This window comes from Haplochromis burtoni, unplaced genomic scaffold (assembly GCF_018398535.1).
Source record: "Haplochromis burtoni strain Fernald_Lab_line unplaced genomic scaffold, NCSU_Asbu1 Contig_659, whole genome shotgun sequence".
In the NCBI taxonomy this organism is placed as follows: Eukaryota; Metazoa; Chordata; class Actinopteri; order Cichliformes; family Cichlidae; genus Haplochromis; species Haplochromis burtoni.
In genome coordinates, this window is record NW_024583020.1 from 170,976 (window position 1) to 194,014 (window position 23,039).

Sequence of the window (23,039 nt, forward strand, 5' to 3'; positions counted from 1 at the left end):
TGTTTTGCTGTTAGTTTTACTTTTTTATTTTTCCAGTCTGATTGTTCTTGTTACCCAGCTAACATCCTCCTGTGTTTTGCATTCACCTCTGGAAAATATGACAAAAGCTGCACATTTAAGATGATTTCATTTGTCTGTTTCTGTGTAGCCTACACATATTCAAACATGTAAACAAGGATTAACTTAACATTGCACAAGAAATACCTGGTTAATGTTTCAGATGTTGTGTATTTGTTGCAAAAATATTCAACCTCATGTTCAGATGATAAGAAATAACAAAGAAATGTATTTTGGTCCAATGGAGGTCGGACAGCTCGTCTCTCAGCTGTCCGACCCCTCAGTGCTTCTTTTTGATTCTAAACCTCTGGCCTGCCCTCTGCTCTGACAGACATTTTTTCACTTTGATAAAGGGACCTACTGCATTATACATGAAATAGTAAAAATGGAATATGAGATGTAGGCCCTCTGCTGCGCTGGAGGGACAGAAGGAGGAGAAAAAGAAACAGGCGCTAAAGGATTGATCTGCCTTCGCACAAGTGATGTCTGAAGGAAAAGAAAGAGGTAGGAGGTATTCAAATACAGGTTGGGGACACTACAGTGAGAATAAAAGGAGATCCAAAAGGGAAAGATGTAAGAAGATCTCGAGGACTGAGGATGGAGAACGAATTAAAGGCTTAAATTAAGGGGAAGGTGGTTATTTTTGGGGTGTTCAGCTTTTGTTTTCCTTTGATGAAATATAGGTGAAAAGAATCACCAAGGAGATAGCAGGAGGTAATATGAATGGATGAAGAATAGCTGAAAAAATTGATTTTCAACACTTTTAGACAGATTTTATATAATATTATTCATTGGACAAGTCTAACACAAGAGCTTGCAGATGATTTGAGTCAGTATTCGTCCAATCTAACTTCAATCCAGATGCTGAGGTTGATTTTTACATTTTTTTCCACTCAGCTGAGCAGACAAATCTCTTTACAAGCCATAAAGGGAAGGCTGGTGTATGTCATTATGCAGATTCTGACTATGACTACTGTATGACTTGTCTTTCCTGAAGCATCACCTGGTTGTGTCCCCTTTTATAAATCTCAAAATAGAACAAAATCTGTATTTACCAGGGAATAAAAATCCACTGGAAAGTTCACAACTATTAAAAATCTTGCATGTGATTTATGAAATGGTATGGTAAAAACATTTTTCAACGAATATTACAGATTCCCACAAGGCCAAACATCATAATATAATAAAAAATAATACTAAAACAATTCATATCAAGTTGCTACATAGATTTGTTTGCCTACACGTGTTCATATGTGGGCATGTGGGTTTAGGTCGGTCATCATCTCAAAATAAGAGAAAACAGAAGTATGATTTTCTGTCTTAGTTAAATGTGACTGTGTGTTTGCAGGGAGACAACTGTTATTTTCTTTTTGACCCGGTGTATGTGTTTGTCAGTAAAATACTGCTGTGTGTGGGAAGGGAACGTTGAAGAGTGGAGGATTAACATTTAAAAACAGAATAAATTAGTTCAACTATAAGCCTAAAGAAAAAAAGAGAAATGCAGTTGACTTATGACTTATCATACCTGGCCACTTATGTTCACTAATTATAGTAGGATAAATCCTCTCCTAAAGTGGAAAATAAACTCCCTGGTGCGCGCGTGTGTGTGTGTAACCTACAGTTATAATGCTGTTTTAATTTTTGTGTTTGGGCCACACAGCATGCATTTTAAAAGTGGATAGTGCTCTCCTAATGAGAGAATGTTAATACCCTTCTGCTCCACAGCAACTGTATCTGTTCTTGGGGAGATGGCAGGATGATCAGGCACTGGAAAATTGCGGTCTTTGCCTGGAGACTTTTAAAAAATAGCAAAATTTGGTCTGTAAATTCAAAAGTGATCCACTGTCTTTTGAACTACTGCTAAAATTATTAGGTTAAGCTATTTTTTTCTATTCGTCATTTTCATTTGTATGATTCTGGCAGTACATCAAAGATCTTGTTACGTCAATGAAGTGTTTCACCAAAGGCAGGTGAGTCACCGTGGGCTCTGCCTTTTTAATATGTGTTTATATAAACTTTGCAGATGATTGGCTAATACTTCAGAAACAACCACCAAACGAGAAAAAGGGTAGTAATAGAACTCAGAAACTCATGCCAGGAGTTAGATAAAGTCTGAAAACAGTTTGATTCCCTCTCAGAGCACTTGAATTGCAGTTTACTAAATGGTTATTCTCTTGAATTTTCACCTTGAGTTTTTGCCATGACCTGGTCTTACTTAAAAAAAAAAAAACATATTCAAACTAAGTGCCAAAAACACAGGCTGTGCAGCCAGTAAATCCAAGCTGCCAAATTCCAGAAACCAGACAGTCAAAACCACTTCTGCATTTACTTTGATGTTTGGGTCCTGAGAGGCAAAATTCGATTCTAAGCAAATGAGCGAGTGAGGGGATTTATTTTTGGACTCCTGCTCCAGGTCACTGTGTTCAGTTACTGCAAAAGGTTGACACGAATTAGAGGTGACAGCAGATGGAGACAGGTCCAAGCGAACATGTGGAAATTAGGAGAATTTTTATTTATTTATTTCAATTTATTAAGGCTGAATTTGTACATTTAGACGTTGCTTCATCTCTCCCCCCCTCTCCCGAGAGCCTGTGGCTTCACCGACGAGGATAAACACATTAGAAATGATTTTCTCTTCAAAGCTTGGTTCGCCATAGAAAGCAGCACCAACCTCCTGCTTAGTGACATGAGGCAATCCAACAGATTTCCGTCTAAATCTAACCTGGGGCCACAACCTGCAAAATGCAGCACAAAAGCTGCCAATCTTGTTGGTGATGGTCGCTTTTTTTGTCTACAGTAATTACAGTAATGACTGTGAATTAGTCTTCGTTTTTCTTAAAATGAGACTATACTAAAAGGAAAAAAACACTTAATTTTTCCTTCCCACTGTGACTTTGAGCTGAAAGAGCCGGGCATGTTTGGTATGTGTTAAAACCCAGCACATTTTGCCACGGTGATGCTTACCTGCTCCACCCAGGGAAATAAAACACTGTGTATCAATCACAAGATTTTATTTGGAGCTCATATTTAGCGAATACTCGGAATACTTATGCAGACAATTAGTAGTGGATTTGCCTTGGCGAATAGCTGAGCATTTTATTACATTTTCATAACAGAGATATTATGAGTTATAACTTTTAAATATTCCTTTTAAATCAGCATTTAAGCAATAGTTTTAAATGGCAGTATTAGATTTTCCTGAAAGCTCTGATGACACTAAATAAGCACTGACCTTTTATAAGGTCAAAATTAATGCTAGACTGTTTGGATGATTTAACAATAACAAAATATTAAAGGAAATTAGTTTAACAAGCCAAGAAATGTGTTAGATAGTTATTAAGAATATTATTTATGACAAACCTTAACTTACTGTAAACTGATGGGAATGAGTGAGGAAAACAAACCAACATTTGGATGCACAGAAAAAAAAATCTGTCAAGTGGGACGAAAAGTAATCAGGCTTTTCACGTTGTAACCATGACAGCCTCTTTTGTCCCACATGACTTAAATGCAACATCAGCATAGGTTCTCCGGTGTTTCTGGGCTTCTGGTATCATAAATCATGAACTGATAGGCTGACACGAACACTGTGGGTCACACACCGTGTCTGTTCAGAGGCGCACAGACACACAGCAGTAATGACATGTGATTTACCCGTAATGGTTGGAGCAAAGAACAGATGAAGTCAGCCAATCATCAGCAGCCACAGCTGCTTCTCCTGTGAAACGTCTGTTCAGATAGATTATAAGCTGCACTGTGGCGACTGAAGTAGTGAGTCTTCCTTAAGGACACCAAATGTGTCTTTTAATAGACAGAAAACCAGAAAATATTCAGGGTTTTCAATTTATAGCATTTGGATGTCATTACTGGAGTAAATAAGGACAAATATTTAAAAAATCAATATAGGCTGCAAAGCTAATCTTTCAGTACACATTCTATTACATTCATTTAATCTTCAGTCTCACTTTCCTCAAGTTTCTTAACCCATTATTATTCTATGAGCGTCAACACATGTTAATTAACATGCTGTAAGGATGCTGCTAATGTGAGAGATTCAGCCAAAAGGCTAATTTACATCTGTTGTACCTGCACATAAATGTTATAAATTAAAAGATGCTAACAGGGCACACAAAAGCAGACACAGCAACATATGGTGTCCTCGTTAACCTTATGAGATAAATTTCCTTTGACATCGTGTAAATATTCTGTTGCCTGCTGACATTTAATCTCAGGCATAGCCCAAACATTTTGTAAAGAAAGCTAAAAAAAAATATCCATATCTACCACATCATGTAATATAAAGAAAACACATTTAGTTTTATTTGATCTATACACACATTTTCCAAGTCTTTTAAAGATGAGATGGATATCCTTAAATGCCCCCAAACACTTGCTAAACAAATCTTTTGTCTGACAGAGGCAGTAGACACCTAAAGGGGAGGAGCTAAAACGTCAATATATCAGATCATGGATGAACTGAGGGGCTGGATGAAAGACCAGGAGATAATATTTTTATCCATGAAGTATGCAAAGCTACTCAAGTACAGGTCAAAAATGAAAATATATAGATGAAATTTGGATCATAGGTCCCCTTTACTTCCCATTTTGGCATTTGTCACAATCGCTGCTCTTTTCTCCTTTTTTTGGTAACTTTAATTTTTTTGCTATAGGTGTTCTTGTTTGGTTTTCCATGTTTTTTATTTATTATTTAGGTGGGATTTCCATTTATTCAATAGCATTACGTGACTTCAGTTCTTGTAATATTTGAATTTCAGTTACTGTTTGATTTTATATCCATCTATCCACATTCTCCCACTTATCCAATTCAGAGGTCTGGAGCCTATCCCAAGCATATTTCTAGAGTTATTAATTCCCTCTGGGTTTCCCTCTGTCTCATCCTCCTGTTATCCCGCTTGTAAAGTTAACTTATATCTCTCTATTTTCCTGTTTCATTTATTGTCACTCACTTCCTGTTTTATTTGTCTCTTGTCTCTTGCATTTACTTTTACTTTGTCTCTTCGTCTAGATTAAGTTCAGCTGTGTCTTGTTTCCCTCCTGTTTCCACTTTCCTGCTAACCCTCATGTGCATAAACAGTTCAGTGCTTCTCCTTACTCTGTCTGTTACTCACCCCTGTCTTCTCATTGTTTGTTCCTCAAGGTTTTCGTGTTTCTGTTTGTTTTTGAACTATTGAAATCCTGACCTTTAGCCTCAATAAACTTCTTGTTGTGTGTTAATTTAGTCTGCTTCAATTATCAGCATTTGTGTCTCTCCATCACTCTTGAATACATGACCGTAGCATGTCATGAAATGACACCCAAATAGTAGAAATCAGAGCATTGGTTAGGGCTAAATGCTTCAGTGAATGAATGTACATTTACTATTAATATGACAGCAGATTGAGTTAAAATAAACTGCAGTGTGTTTAATGTGATTACGGGACATGCCAGTGTGCCACAGAGTGTAACATTGTAGCTCACTGATCTGCTTAATGGTTTCTGGATATAGCTGAGGTTCTGTGACACTACTATGTAAGATATATTGCATAATAAATGTTACAAGGATCAGTGGATTAGATAATATGATTGCTCTTGGTCTTTTCAATGAATTTGTAGACACTATAATCAAGAATGTTAATATATAACAACCTATAACAACAAAAAGCCAAAAAAAACCTTGCAAAACTACTCCTAAACCACAATGTGAGTGTTCGTCACATGCTCTAACTAGTATTTCACTCATCGGCCACTGAATTTGAAATTTAATGACAGCAAAGGCAATTTACTAAACCAAACAAAACACGCAGGAAAAACAAAAGCAGCAGGGCTCTGATATTCAAAGGAGACCAAAGAAAGATGAAACAGTAAGAGTTAGTACACAGTATTTTCCACATATTTTCTACCCTTGCTGCTTTAAATTTTTTTCAAGTTATTGTCATTTGGTGTGTTTGACTTTAAGTCTTTCTCAAAGCAAAAGGAAAACATTACCTGCTGTTTAAAACAGCGTTTACAGAGAAACGCTTCAGAGTGCTACCCAGCATGACTGAAAGGAGTTTGTCGGTAAAGGTATTATGTAACTGTCAGGGCAGGTGAATATTTAATGACTATAGTACTGATGTACCTTTCAAAAATAGTTGGATCAAGAGACAAACTGGAGTGTGAAAAGCAGCAGTGCTCTGAGATTTATTCAAATTTACTTTATTAGATGATCTAAAGAAAACACTGCATGTTTAGACAAAATGCCCTTTTCCCTTAGATATTTTAGTCCACTTATTAATCCTACAGCTTTTTCTTCTGAACCTTTCACCAGATACAGTGGGGCAAAAAAGTATTTAGTCAGCCACCGATTGTGCAAGTTCCCCCACTTAAAATGATGACAGAGGTCAGTAATTTGCACCAGAGGTACACTTCAACTGTGAGAGACAGAATGTGAAAAAAAAATCCATGAATTCACATGGTAGGATTTGTAAAGAATTTATTCGTAAATCAGGGTGGAAAATAAGTATTTGGTCACCTCAAACAAGGAAAATCTCTGGCTCTCACAGACCTGTAACGTCTTCTGTAAGAAGCTTTTCTGTCCCCCACTCGTTACCTGTATGAATGGCACCTGTTTGAACTCATCATCTGTATAAAAGACACCTGTCCACAGCCTCAAACAGTCAGACTCCAAACTCCGCCATGGCCAAGACCAAAGAGCTTTCGAAGGACACCAGGAAAAGTATTGTAGACCTGCACCAGACTGGGAAGAGTGAATCTACAATAGGCAAGCAGCTTGGTGTGAAAAAATCAACTGTGGGAGCAATCATCAGAAAATGGAAGACATACAAGACCACTGATAATCTCCCTCGATCTGGGGCTCCACGCAAGATCTCATCCCGTGGGGTCAAAATGATCATGAGAACGGTGAGCAAAGATCCCAGAACCACACGGGGGGACCTGGTGAATGACCTGCAGAGAGCTGGGACCAAAGTAACAAAGGTCACCATCAGTAACACACTACAACGGCAGGGAATCAAATCCCGCAGTGCCAGACGTGTTCCGCTGCTGAAGCCAGTGCATGTCCAGGCCCGTCTGAAGTTTGCCAGAGAGCACATGGATGATACAGCAGAGGATTGGGAGAATGTCATGTGGTCAGATGAAACCAAAGTAGAACTTTTTGGTATAAACTCAACTCGTCGTGTTTGGAGGAAGAAGAATACTGAGTTGCATCCCAAGAACACCATACCTACTGTGAAGCATGGGGGTGGAAACATCATGCTATGGGGCTGTTTTTCTGCCAAGGGGACAGGACGACTGATCCGTGTTAAGGACAGAATGAATGGGGCCATGTATCGTGAGATTTTGAGCCAAAACCTCCTTCCATCAGTGAGAACTTTGAAGATGAAACGAGGCTGGGTCTTCCAACATGACAATGATCCAAAACACACCGCCCGGGCAACAAAGGAGTGGCTCCGTAAGAAGCATTTGAAAGTCCTGGAGTGGCCTAGCCAGTCTCCAGACCTCAACCCCATAGAAAATCTGTGGCGGGAGTTGAAAGTCCGTGTTGCTCGGCGACAGCCCCAAAACATCACTGCTCTCGAGAAGATCTGCATGGAGGAATGGGCCAAAATACCAGCTACTGTGTGTGCAAACCTGGTAAAGACCTATAGTAAACGTTTGACCTCTGTTATTGCCAACAAAGGTTATGTTACAAAGTATTGAGTTGTATTTTTGTTATTGACCAAATACTTATTTTCCACCCTGATTTACGAATAAATTCTTTACAAATCCTACCATGTGGATTCATGGATTTTTTTTTCACATTCTGTCTCTCACAGTTGAAGTGTACCTCTGGTGCAAATTACTGACCTCTGTCATCATTTTAGGTGGGGGAACTTGCACAATCGGTGGCTGACTAAATACTTTTTTGCCCCACTGTATATTAATTGAGATATAAAAAGTAAAAGAGTAAAATGTTCTTGACACAGATACTCTGAAAGTTACCGGTGATACAGGCTGCAAAGAGAACCTTTTAAAATGTTAACCACTGGTTCATTGTCATAAAGTACTATAATTGTTTCAGGATTGCTTAGAGCTCCACAGCGGACAGGCAGCTCTGATTGGATATAATTATAGTTGGACTGTAGCCCAGCAGGTTGGCAAAGTGTTGAATGTGGAAAAGCTAAAACATAAAGTGGTGAGAAAGTCTTTTGAATGGAAATGTTGTGGGTATAAAACACAATGTGGACCAAATGTCCAAGAAAAGGGAGTCATAGCTAAGGAGTCGCTTTTTTTAGTTTCATGTTGGCAGAACAATCCTAACAATATCTTTGTTTTGTTTTTTTTATTAACAAAACTGAATAAAACTGATCAAGCTCTATTTTCTGATAACATAAGTAACAATTTGATTCAGTTTCAGGTAAGACTACAGCAGCAGGCAAGAAGAAGTAGAAGAAGAGTTTCTCTCAGAACAGCTTTCACACAGCAACAGAAAACAAGACAGACAGATCTTTGGTGGGTGAACCATGTATTTTATGTCTGAACCTGCTGAACCTGTAAGATCAGGTCACACAGAGCTACTGTAAGTCACAGCCTGCTCATTTATTATTTAGTTTATCAAACGGGAGCTGTGACAGCAGCTCGAGACATGATGGAGCCAGACAATGGGAAGCAGATCCACAACATCCCCGAGTTTGCTTTTATCATTAACCCATGCTGACCTGAAGCTTCTCTGGACAAGCAAGTGAAAGTAGTAAACTTATTGCAGAAATTCAGCTTGTAAAAAAACATGAAAAGCATCTCTGACACATTGAGTTGAAGCAGACTGGATTTAATTTTCCTTTTGTAGGTGCTCTTCGGTCACTTGAATTCAGGGGACAAGCAATCCTTACTAAGTTGTTAAAAGTTCTTACCTCAGAATGTATATTTACTCCCCTTACCTCAGTCTCAAAATGTATATATATTTATTCTTCTTATTCTTAGTCTTCCTATATTTATTGTTGTTCTTTTGCACTGGATGGAACTGGAGCCACATCGTTTCGTCTCTCTATATACTGAACTGTATAAAGCAGAGATGACAATGAAGTTTACTTTGACCTGATAAAATTGGACTCCAAGGCTGGATACGGTAATATTAGTCCATTATTCATAGGCAGAGGTGATAGTTTTGACTTATGAGGGATGAATATAGTCCACCTCAGGCCTTCCAGTTAATCCTGAAGGAGAAGTGCCAAAAGACGGAGAAGCAAAGGATTAAACAATTGTGAAGCCTGAAGTCTTTGTCATTTGTGTTTTGCTTGTTGCCTGTGGTTTTTCTATGTTTTTCTGTTTTATTTTCCCTCTTAAACCCTAACTGTTCATTGAAGATCTCTGTAAAAAATCACCAAGTGCTGCTCGTACGTGATCAATGGATTTGTGAGGTTCAGTTTCTAATTTTGTAGAGTTTTAATCTTATAATCCATATCACCTTGAGGTGAAAAAACTAAACTGGTGCTATACAAATACTGTAAATATATCTCATGTATGTACTGTTCACAACACTATTTTATCTTCTTGTTTTGGCTGCTCCCTTTAAGTATTGCTACAGCAGATCATCTGTCTCAATCCCACCCTCATCCAAGCATCTGCTTCTGTCACACCGGCCCTCTGCACGCCCTACTTCACTACATCCATGAATCTTTTCTTGCTGCCGGGCAGCTCCATCGTGAACACCCCTTGTCCAGTATATCCACTATTCATTCAGCTCTGTCTCTCTCTGTGTCTCTGCTGCTCAATGTGAGCTGTCCCTCTGATATACTCATTCCTAATCCTGTTCCTTCTGGTTGTCATGTCTCTTTGTCAGTGCCACTGTCTCCAAACAATACATCATAGCAGGTCGCACTACCATCTTGTAAGCCCATACTTTCACACTTGCTGCTATCCTTCAGTCACAAATCACTGCTGACACACTCTCCTCCCTGCCTCCACTCTCTACTTACCTGTCTTGTGTTTTGTAGGGTTGACCCTAGGTATTTAAACTCACCCACCTTCATTATTCTACTCCTTGCACATTCACACACACGTATTCTGTCTTGTTTCTACTGACTTGTCATTCCCATTATCTACAGAGGATACCTCCACCTCTCCAGGCTCTCTTCCACCTCTAACAGCAGATCACAATGTCATCTGTGAACATCACAGTCCACAGAGACTCCTGCCTGGCCTCATCTGTCAGCCTGTCCATCATAACTGTAAAGAAGAAGGGGCTCAGAGGTGATCCCTGAAGTAATCCCACCCAAACTTTGAACGCATCTGTTACTCCTACAGCACAACTCACTACTGTCATGCTGTTCCCTGCACCAGTTGATAACATGTCCTTTAGCAGCCTCACAAACTTCTCTATAACCCATAACGTCCTCATAAAATACCATGGTTTATCTCTTGACATCTATCTTTTCATTTATAATAAAAACACCGAAAACTCATGCCGCTATAAATACATTTTGTTTCCTAATCTTTGTAGTCATTAAGGGTGTTGTTGTTGACTTCTACATAATGTCATTGCAAACAATCCTTCCTTAGAATATATTCCTCTCGGCGTACTTGCGTCCCAGTATTTCCAGCAACACATCTGTAACATCCAAGAGTTTTGCCGGTGAGTTCGAGTCTATCAGCACTCCACTAGCAAGCAGCAGACGTAACCAAATCTGACGTGTGTCGTCCAGCACTCTGTGATTCTGAGTTGTGGTCATAGTTTCGCTCTGTCTCGCTCCGTCATGCTTTTTCAGTCTTTCTACAACAGATCAGGTTGATGAGCACTCTCTATTCTCTGCTCTGCTTCTGTCACTTCCCATATGAACTGGGATGAGTAAACGTGTCCTCCAGTAAAAGTGAGTTTCTGAGAGAAAAAAGACAACATCCATTTGAGTGTTTTTTTTCTTGTCTTTCTCAGGGTTTAAAGTGTAGCCTGGAGTTACAACATTGTTTGCTGCTGGTCTGTTCTTTATCAAAGTCGTCTGAGTGAAGTTAATGCTGAACCTAAAAAAAGGAGGGGGAAACGAAGGGTGGATCTTCCTGTAAGTGACAGAAAATGCTCTGTTTCCTGTCACCGTTCTGGGACAGGAGTGTACAGCAGTGCCACTTCGATGATCCCTGAAGGCTGAATTTTTTTACCCATGCTGAAAAACAAACCAGCTCCTCCAATAAAATAACCTTTGTACTCCACTTTTCTAAAGAATAAACGCAGCATTGGTTCAACCTTGGGCTCCACTTCCATCTTTTATTTCCCTGGAGCCTTTTATCCAATCAAGGACTCCAGAGTCATCCTCCTCCTGCTGTTGCTCTATATCCACTCAGTACATTTTCAACTGTCTTTTTTCCAAATCCTTTTAAACAATGAGACCCATTTGCTCTGTAATGATGCTCAAATTGTTTATTCTATTTGTTCCTTTCAGGGATCATATTGTTTATATTAAACCCCTCTCTAGTTTTGATATCTACCTTAAAAACAGATATTGCCCATAATGTTATATATATGTTTTTTTTTCACCAGTTCGTAGTGCTATCCATCTACATTTCTTTGGTATAAGTTTTCAAAGAGGACAGATATTGCCAAATTTGAGAAACTCACCAGAACAGTCCTGATGGATAAACAGCACTTAAAACAGCCAGCATTTAGTTCAAGCATCCCCTATGATTGTTTTTGTCATGCATGATGTGCTCCTTTTTTAAGCCTTCTTAGCTACTTTGATTTTTAGCACATTCATGCTATCATGGTTAAAACGTATGATAGAAAATACTCTCTGGCATAACACAGTATGATTGCAATAAAAAAGTTAGTTTTTTCATTGCATTTTTCATTTTCATTTCATTTTCATGCAACAGTTCAATGGTCCAGGTGTTATTTGCTTACCAATTGGCCTGGAAAATCTAACATTGACACACTGAAAAAAAGCACTAGCAGAAATACAAACGCTGTTGTCTATTGTATATTAAATAACTTTGCAGAGAAATTGCATTGTGCTGTGTTGCTGAAGTCTTGTGAAGCTTTAAGGTGCAGTAGGCTGAGCGCTTTTAAGAGATTGCTGAGAAAAATGCAATTCCTGCTGAGAACAGATTCTCAATAACCAATCTTATTAATTTCCTTACATTTCTGGGTAGGCTTCTATCACAGACTTTATGTCATAATTGTTGGGTCAGATTTTCAGTTACTTAGTAAAAATGTCATGGAGATTAGAAGCATGATCCAATAGATAACATGCAAACAACATGTAATCCTACCACCAGATGTATGCACTGCACCTTATACTAAAATACTATTTTTTTCTTTTTCTGCAAATAAAACATAGCTTACAGTTCAAATCAAGTGATTTACACAAATACATAGAACTATAAATAGCCATATGTATATGTCAGATGACTTTTTCATTATAAGCACTCCATCACAAGCAAAGTATCCTTAACATTCCACTTATAAAATAATTACAAATTTTTTATCTAAGTTTATTATACCTACTTAGCTTTTATAATCGGATTACATAATACTAACTACATGTAGTCCATTACTTGCAAATCCTGGATTTCACCTACAGCATTATAAATGTAAAGCATGTGAGGAAGTGGGATGAGATTCATGGTAAAATTTCCACCTGCAGCTAAACTGGCTCACATGTAGAGTAAGAAATCATCGTTTGAAGTTCATATCTTTTTCCTCTCAGCCTGCGCAGGTGCAACACGCACCCGTGTTTTATTTGAAGCCTCCCTCAGCATGACGATTCAGTGTTCATCAGTATAACCTTGGTGTGCACTTAAATACAATGAATCAAATCAATGCACACAGAGCAAATTGCAAGTAAAAGGCTGTTAATGCACATCTTCGAGAAGAGCAGCAATTTATGCCAAAATATAGCATTTACATATATATAAATCATTCCTAATTATAAAGATTCTTCAGTTTATGTAAAAAGACCAGAGGCTTGAAAAATATAATGAGGCAATGAACACTGACAAAGTGTCCCAGGTATCTAAAGTAACCTTATAGCTTATTTCCTGCACAAAATTGAGACTGAGAGGAAAGGTTACACCAATTAAACTCTCAGCAGGATATACTGCCAACTCCACTCAGGAGCTCTGAGAGAGAAATTAAATTTTTCCCCAACAGAGAGATCAGAAATGTATTTAAATCTCTCTATATATTTTAATTCCGCCTCCTGTGAATTTTCTCTGCCATATCAGGTCTTTGCTAAATTGACAGGTTAATGACCCTGAACATTCAAATCCATCCTTCACAGTGGTGCTTTAGTCTATGTTATATGATAATAAAGGAGGTTTGTTTCTGAATTGGCTGGCGTTCACAAAGGAACAAGCAAATGGTAAGCTCTTTTTTAAAAATCTGCTAGAGGACTTCTTAGCACTGCCAGGTTTCTGCCCCTGGTCTCTCTCTCTCACTCGCTGTTTGTGTGTGTGTTCGGTGGAGTTGACCTGAGTGTCCAAATTGTGGGCTGAAGCTCAGCAGATCTTGTCTTCCTGCCAAACAGACGAAGGGCAGAGGAGAGTGAGACGTAGCAGCAGAGGGCTGATTTTGCCTATCCTTCCTGGTTCACCACTGCATCATGCAAACTGCTAATCTTCATTGAGTCCCTGGATATTAGGGGTGCAACCCAAAGCTGCTGTCTGCATTTGCATTTATATAAAAACATTAAAAAAATCAATAAAACACAGTTCAAATCCATATTCAGAAGCTTACCAGAAGTGAAACTGGAAGAAAAACTGCATTCTTGTTGTTGTATTTGTTTTTGTGAATGCCGATACTGTACATGTTTTCTTTGAGTTTTAGTTGACATAAAACAGTATCTTGAATCATATGTATAGAAATAAAAAAAAAGGGTAATGGTTGCCCAATATCAAATTCCCTGAGCAAAGTGACTGATTTCTGTGTCTGAAGGCAATAGGCCGTGCTTGTTTCCAGGATGTGCCAATTTTCCATTCTGCCATTCTTCAGTTCTCTGAACACAGCAGGCTTGGAGCTACAAAGTCAGCATGACCCACACACCCACAATAGCCACAATGGCTCCAGTTTTCAATGTGAGTCATTTCAGATAACAAACTGTAATCCAGATCTCCAGATTTGATCTGACCCTCGGTTCCTTGTCTGTCCAAAACTAGCTGCCTTGGCTGTACCAAAGCCTGGTATTAGATTAGATTATTGTAACTGTGAATCATGCAAAACTGCCTGAGAACAGGCCAGGAATACAAATACGAATGTAAATTAGCAGTTAAAGAAAATCAAACTTCTAAGAAATTTAGCCTTGGTATTAGTGCTATCATTAGTTTAAGTTAGTCATTTGAGAAACATGTGGTCTTAATGTTAATATTCTGTGACTTGCATGAAAACAAACACAAAAGTATAAATGGCAAATTCGACCTGTCATCATCCTGATCCAAATAATATATCACGAATATGTGGCTAAAAGAAACCCCATTGCCTTTCTTGCCTGGAGTCTGTAAAACAAATATTATGCTTCTGTACTGAAAATCAAATTAGCATTTCTTCATGTGCGAAGATGAAACAAGTTCTGGGTTTCTATGTTTCGCCCCAGAAGCTCTTAATGTTGTTTTCGACTCCTTAACTGCCATTTTGGTGTGACATGAGATTAAGTCGGTTTTGCTAAAAGACGAAGAGGCGTTGTGACTTTTCTATCATTTCAATGTCTGTCTTTCATACATAAAAATTAAATATACTGTATAGAGGTTCCATAGAAAAAAAAATCTAATTCTAAAGTGTATGTGTGACTTCAAAAGATTTGAAATTTACCAGTTAACACAGGGCAGCTAAATACTATAACATCTTGGCTGTGCAGACTAACATGCTTCTGAAATGTATCCAACTATTACTTTAACTAGTCACATGTTCGACGCTGACATGCGAAGCATTCAGTGCTTTGGAGATTTCACAGTCAAATAGGCACTTAAATCATTCTTTTCAAGTGTATGAACAAAGGGACCAATGCTGCTGCACATTCAATTTCAAAGACTGAATGTGATCTAGAATATTGGCAGAGAATACCAGCTATTGGCAGATTTTCTTCAAATTATCAAAAGCTTATAGCAGCCAAACTCAGTGTAGCTTATTTTATTGAAGTGGGAGAGCATTTGGTCAGATAGCTGCTGTCTTCATCCATCTGCATTTCAGAGATAACGGGCAGAAAGGACAATCTCAATCAATACAGCGTTACTTACAAAGAAAAACCTGGTCAGAAGCTTCTTTGTTCGCTAAAAACTGTCTCAATTTCCTTCTTGCAGACTGAAACGACAGGATAGTGACATTTACAAGGCATGGTGATTGTTGGCAAACTGCCTATCAAGTATCTGATTCCTAATATATTGCAAGACAAAAAATTCTTTGATTCCATTTAAAGTTAACCAGTTTTTCCACCTTATAAATGGAAAATGAATTCAAACTGGATGTCCCGATTACACTGCTTTAGATAAAAAAAGATAAATTACAGGCTGTCTCGTAACCTTTTTATTACACTTCATGGCGATGGAGAAAAGCAGGAGGATTATAAATCAGTAGAGTGGAATTAATGTCCTGAGATAGACTTCTTCCCAATCATAATAAAGTGATATTTTACAGACGATTACCTCTAATGAAGAAACAAAGTGTTTTCATACATTTTAAGCCGCTTCACAAAATATACAGTAGGTCAACATTAATCTCGGGAATTTTCTGCAGCCAGTGTTGGCACAATTTTCAGGAGACCCAGTTATTCTGCAGAGCTCTATATGTTACATAACAATGCTAATGCGCTATATCCACAGAGACCTTGCTTACTGGAACGATACTCTACTGTATATGTTAATGTGGTCTAAATATCTGCAGATATGCAGGCTTGGGGGATAAAAGTGTGTCACTATTGCATATTTTGCCAAAAAATAAACATGGTTAAAGATATACACATACTTTTACAAGCTGAAATAATTTACTGAAAACGTTTTTGTTTGCTCATATTTTACTAAGTCTGTTCTCCATTTACCAGAACCAGTCAAGCCAGATTTACTGATTCTGGTTCGGTCAAAGGTTTCTTTGTCGTTCAAAGGGAGTGTTTGCTGCCTAGTGTCACCGTGTGTTTAGCCCACAGAGGTGACTGATGTGTTTGTCTCTGATGCAACAGTCAAACTAGGAAAGTTAGTGTTTGGACACAGAGTCATATGTGTATATGTGACTGTGTAAAATGCACTTGAGGTCGTGTTGCCTTTGAAATGGTTGCTTTGGAGATGGGGATCATATCTGTAACCAGTCAAAGTCATGATTGGCTGACGTTACTGTGAACTATTATTAAACTATTTTAATTTAGAATTCAGCCACAATCTTGTAACTTGAAACAAAAATTGAAATTCCTCCACAAATAGAGACATAGTTTCTGTAGGAGGAGAATTTAACTGCAAAATGATGCTTATGTATGAATATAACAAGAATACGATGCATTTGCAACGAGTTGAGTTTTGTCCCCTGTTGCAGATATCACCAACTTCCTGGACTGATTGCAACATTGATTGCTGGCAGTCTGTCGACATTACACATCAATCTGTCTGAGATTTATTTGAGGTCAGTCCAAGTCACATCACGATCTCCCATCAGAGAGGTATATTATGAAGGAAGTTCAACACAGTTAGGCTTTCGTTAAAACTCCAGTGGGAGATAATGGGCATTACAATGTCCACTTTCTTTTGAACTGGGTTGCCTCCTCAGGCTCTGTGTGCTGACATAAAAAGTGGGAATTTCCCAGGTCACATGACTTTTCTTACACAGAAAATGAGACCCTCTGAGTGTGTCATCCAATCAGAGACACATTCAGATGTCATTAATCTTGGGATTAATCTTGATTTTTATTCAAGTTAATTATTTTAATGCAGAGTGTGCTCTCAGCGCTGCTGGTTATTTCAAAGATTAGAGCTCTGAAACTTTAAACTGCTCAAACAGTAAATTTTTACTGTCCGATAGTCTAATAAAAGATATATGAAAATATCGTTAGTTTGTTGGCAGAGCAAAGTGAAATCAATTTTATTGAATGAACAGGAATTCTTGGTGTGTGTTCCAGTAGCTACAATTCCAGCAGCGTAAAAGAGATTTAGCAGCAGAATCAAGGTTGACAACATTTATACATTTTCTGCAAATGAATAAATAAACGTAACAACTCCAGTGACAATAGGCTGCTGTGACATCTGGGCTTCATTTGTAATGTTAGTAAGGTACGGCTTAACAAGTTGCACATATAAAACACATTATGTAATTTACATGCTGTAAATGAAAAAATCTGTGAAAATGTGTCATTTGCCCTCAATTTCAAACTGAAGATAACTGGCTACCGACCAGGTGATGTGTTCAGCATAAATTACCATAGTGATTTAGCCAGGAAATAAAGAGAGCCACATTCATGACACAGAAAACTCTGAATTTTGGTTCAAGCCATTTACACATAAAGTCATTGTACACCTTTCTAGTGACCTATGCAAACACCAGCTACTTACTGTAGATAGGCAAATTTAAAAAAAAAAAAAAATAGTGCAATCCCAAGACAACCACCAATTTTTCCAACTGCCAAGAAGGTTGCTGCCCTATCTTTTCTCTAGTGTGACTGAGCCATAACATTGTCAGGTCTTGATCCGAAGTACCCTGAAAAGACTCGGCACTACTGAAATCCCACATTCCCACATTCACATGTTGTAGCTGTCTGATGTTTCTTGTGGGAAAATGTTGAAAATATGCAGAACAGATGGTAATGTGGGCTGCTTTTGTTTGTTTTTGTATAGTCCTTGCCATTAACAAGACAGACATCATAACAGACAAAGGAGTGAAACAGAAAAAGAAGTCCAATGAAGGCACGGCCTGTTTTCTCATTCTTTCTTTTTTTTTCTAAATGCCTTTTTAACACTTCTTCCTCTCTGAGTTGAAGCCCAGTTACACCTCTTTTCCTGTTCAAGCCCGCTTTTAAACCAGCCTATGCCTTTATCACGACTGAGTGGTCTGTCTTTTGGAGGACTCCCACAAGTGCTCCTCTGTAGCCTCAACTTTGTCTGAATTCCAGCAGTTGTTCTCTCTGTTTGGCCAAAATGGGCTCAAATGGACATATGGACACCAACATGGTCTCACGAAATACACCTTAGGCTGGAGTAGAAGTGATCATGATTGTTTTGGAAGTTAATCCTGATGGGATTGTTTGGAAAAATAACAAATTCCTTTAATGTCTGTTAAAACGTTTCATTGAAAAAAGAAAAATATCAGCATGAACACCCACGAGATTCAGCTCAAATAGATAAAACAAAGGGAGTACGTCTTTATGCTGTTTTTGAAACAGTATGCATGTGTAGCTAGTGAATATTTAGTGTATTCTGGAACATTTAATAATACATTAAACATGGTGTCTTCATATAGCACATAATTCGTTTACAGCATTTTGTGGCGCACTCACTGACACTCAAGTGCCTGTGAGCATCCGCGGAAGAAAGAAAACGAAGATGGAGAAATGTGTTTCTGTCTCGGCACACACACGAACACTCAGACGCACAACAAAAGGGAGCCCATCTGGAGGAGAGGGCAGAGCAGATAGCGAGGCAGTCCGACATGTTGCCGTGGCAACGCAGCAAGGGTGGGATGTAGCAGGGAGGGAGCCGAGGAGGGCGGAGGAAGAACGGAGGAAGAGGGGGGTAAGGTGAAACACTGTAGCATTCAACTGGCTGCTGACAAAGAGGATGATGATGATGACGATGCTTCTTTGAGGTTGAGAGGAGGGTGAGGCATTTTAAAGCGGAGAGCAATGAATTGTTCGGACTTCATTTTGTTTCTATAGAAAACACTGATTAATGACGAACTGTTGTGATTTAGTGTAATGGCTGAGCTCATTTTTAAACAAAACGAGCGATTACCTCAGTGTGGCTTGAATGCTCTGTCTGCTGTGACAACATTAAAACTGCTCTGCCACTATTGTCCCCGCTGCACAATGTTGGAGTGGCTGAATTGAGTGAAAAGGGACAAAGATAAGGGGGAGGATGATGATGTTGCTGAAGATTTAGGGGGGAGGGCAAAGAAAACAAAAGTAAAAGGGTTTGAGGAGGTGGAGACGGGCAGCAGAACTACTGATGGTTTAATGATGCGAATCAAATATAAAATATTTACAGCTTTTGCAATCTTACAAACAGTGAAATGAAAAGCTGTGATTAATCCTCTGGGGACTATGAGTGTCTCTACAAAGTATCATGTAAATAATCTATTACCATTACATATTAGTGTTAGGATAGAATCAGCAAATACACAATCCACTATTTTATGTTCCTCATTCTCAAAATGTATAAGTACCGATCTGATCTGGCAAATTAAGACTTAATAGGAAAATATGATCATTTAATGTTGGTTATTAAACAGTGTTATTAGAGAAAGTGCTACCTTCTGTTGCGAATAGCATCTGACTGGCTTTTAGATTTGGCTTTTGTTTTGTTAAAAGTTTTGACTAGAAAAACATTGAAATATATGGATAAAAATCAAATAATTTAATGTATATATACTATTTTTTTTTCCAATTCATTTTATTTATCCATTTTATTTTTGTATGTAAGCAATGGTTACTTAAGAGAAAGAGAAAGAAAAATATCCATCTATCAATTTTCATTCACTTACCTAATTAATTATTAAAGGCATTAAGATGTGAAATGATTACCTTACAGTAAGAAATATTGAAACTCGTATGTAGTGTTGCACTGATTTTGCATTCAGAAAAAAATAAATAAATAAAAAATAAGGACCAGGAATGAATTGGCAGCTCATTCATCCCTGAAAAAAAATGTGATGGTATTGCAGATTTTCAAGATGATATATTTTAGACATCCTGACTGATATATAATACTGCACATTTGGAAACTCATATCCATTGTATATTATTTAATTTTTACAGAGAAAAAGGCTGAGTCAGTCAGGAGCTTATTGATTATGGGTGAGCTTGCACATCCTGAGATCCATAAATAAAAACCTGAATAGGACAGAAGAACAGCAAGAAGTGATACAAAATAGATTATTGGGTCTGGCAAACAACCTAACCCCAGTGGATAAAAATACAGGTAGCGTTTATGATGCCCAACCAATAAGCAGAATTTAATGTATTTTTGATTGGCTGAGATATTTGGCATAATGTCTCTTTTCTCATTGCATATGTTACACGATCCAAAAGAAGAAACCGGAACATCGGTGACACAGGCTATTGTAATGCATGAAGCAGCTCGTGTAGAAAGTTAAGAAAGTTTTAAGAAATGTTTGATCTTTCTTGTCATTGGTTGGATCTCAAACTAATGAAAGTTAAAATCCATGGAGAAGAGATGAGATCCCAAACATTCATATTCAGGACAAATTCATCTGGTTTCACTAGAATCTGAACAATAGTCAGTTTCTGTGAAAAAGAAAAATTACCCACAAACTGATCGATATGACACTGAGTTTAACCTCGTGCGCAGTTTGGGTGAAGACTCATTTGGTGATCGTTGTATGGAAGTTTTACTAAAATCTAACTAATATATTTAGGAGAAATGCACGAATGGATACCTGGCACCTGACCTTGTACTGTAAATCTATCCATTTATACTCACAAACCTTAATAATATTTATTTTACAAGGCTACATCCAAACCAGTGTCAGCGTTCAGCTTTCAGCTTGGAGGGAGGTCGTGTGAAGCAGTTTGTAAACTGAAAAATGGCTAGAAATTCTATCATATAGTAACACAGCTCTTTGGTGTACTCAATCGATTTTCAGAAATAGGATCATATATAGTGAGATAGTAATGTAGACAGAACTGATGGCACACATATAAAAGCATGACAGAAATATATAGAATATATAGATTTAAGAGTAGCAGGATGTTGGCGCGTGGCTTTGCTGTGATGCACTTTGTTTGTGGAGATAAAGCTGCTACTCCATTTGGCTTTAATTATTTAATGGAAGCGGAATCTCATCACGCTTTCTGCTAAAAACACAAAATGAGAGCAACCATTGGATTCCCTACCCCCCCCCCCCCCATTAAAAAAAAAAAAAAAAAAAACTATGCGATGGACAAAATCTAAATAACGCAGTCCTTCCAGCTGATCTGTAAATCTGAGCCAAGTTCCGCACACAGACAGAATATCACTGATTTTCACATGATTTTTAGAATATTGAAGTTAAACGCTGCATCCTTGAATGCAGCTTAAACACATGAAGCTGCAAGATTGAGTCCACTGACTGTCAGCGACTGCACAGTCGGTTACCCATCAGATTCAGGACAGCTCATTCATTACAGTGAGTGGCAGGTAGTTGATCTGAGGTCAGATGGCGTCAGACTGTGACAGATCACGTTAACGAGGTGATTCACAAATCTAAACCTCAGGAACAAGACAGCATGAGAAGCTGCTGCAGTCCACAGTACGATACAACATGTTACACTCATGACACAGACATAATGTCAGTGTAGACAATAAAATCTGTCAACAAGATGAAGAGCTAAGAAAATATCATTTCTTACTTTAGTGGTAGTGTGTCCACAACTAAATGTTTAATGCTTTTCTTGTTTTATTTTAAGATTTTTCAATGTTCCTCTGTTTTTTAACCTGCCTTAAAAATCTTTAAAGTCATTTGTATGACTTTTCTTGAACTGTTTTTTCATGTAAAACCTGTTCATATATTACTTTAAATCATACTTTTGAGAAGAACACCCTTAAAGAACCACACAGTACCACACAGCTCTAATCCCTCTGTAACACTGTAATCCTGGAGGATTATGTCAGGATGGGTTTGAATCCCATTTTGCGCACACTTTATTACCTCCTGTGTTTCTTATGACACTTGAATGTAATCTAATTTACACATAAAGAAATGTAAGTGGAAGGTAGTGCTTCACACAGTCGAGTAAATCAGTCATGAACTGTGTTGTATGTACTTAAAGGCATAGGAACACAAATCCCAAAGAGCACCATCTGTCTGCAGCAAACAATGAAGCAGCACATTAAACAAAGACTGCAGAGAAGTTCAGCTTAAGGACACAAACGCTGTTGCATCAGATACTAACTCAGAACTCTTGCCCCGTTGACTGTGTTCTGACATAAATCGGTAAGCAGGGCAAAAAAAATAAAAACATTAAAAAAAAACACAACTGGAAGGATTGTTTTTCTAGGTGTGTAAGAAAAAAGATGATAGAAGACACACAACTTAAGATCTACAATCACTGAAGAAGATATTTCACACATGTATTCCAAACCTTTAGACTTCAAAATCTGCAAACCACAATGACAAGAAATCTCAGAGACTTACGGCCATGCTTCTTTAAAAGTGTCCATTATATCAACTTTCTGCTGTTTTTGTTTCCTTTATTGTGTCACGCTTTTTGTGCACATAAAACATTTTGCAAAGTTTGTATAAAAGGAGATACTCACTGTCTAACTGCTGCTGAACTGCCTGAGACACACTGTTTTAGGATCCAGGCTTTTTTCTATAACATACCTAAACTGGTGTTTAACACTCTGGTTTGATTCTCGACTAGCAGCTAGTTTGGTGCGCCTTCAAAATGAGCCACTGCCTTACTCATATTTTCATCATGTTAGAGTTTCTAACTGATGGCTCTTAAAAGGCTGTTCATTGATTTAAGATCACGCCACTGCCAAATCTAGAATGAATCCCATTCATTTCCACCTGAAGGTACCAAAAAGCTGGTCTAAACACAACATCACCAAAAAAATGCCAAAAGTTGGGACCAACTGTGGGTGGAAAAGAGGTATTACGTGTTACATAAACTAATGTCTGACAGGTCAGCTGACCAAACGTTTTAGAAGGGAAAGACAGGAGCAGATGAAAAGGATGTGCTGCATCAGAGTACCACATGAGTACACTGATGCAATGCCACTTTCTTGGGTTTAAACATACTGCAGCAGCATCGTGTCTTATGTCAACATGGTGAGCCTATAAACCAAAGTGAAGTTGTTTAGCGATGCTGTGCCACATTTGGCAAAAACCGAAC

The 23,039-nt window shown here is 38.1% G+C and overlaps 1 protein-coding gene across 2 annotated transcripts in view; it reads right to left on the reverse strand.

Moving 5' to 3' along the window:
• The window catches only part of clvs2 (clavesin 2), a 46,227-nt gene that overhangs the window by 12,197 nt on the left and 10,991 nt on the right, over positions 1 to 23,039 (reverse strand). The gene's annotated exons all lie outside the window — the stretch shown is intronic.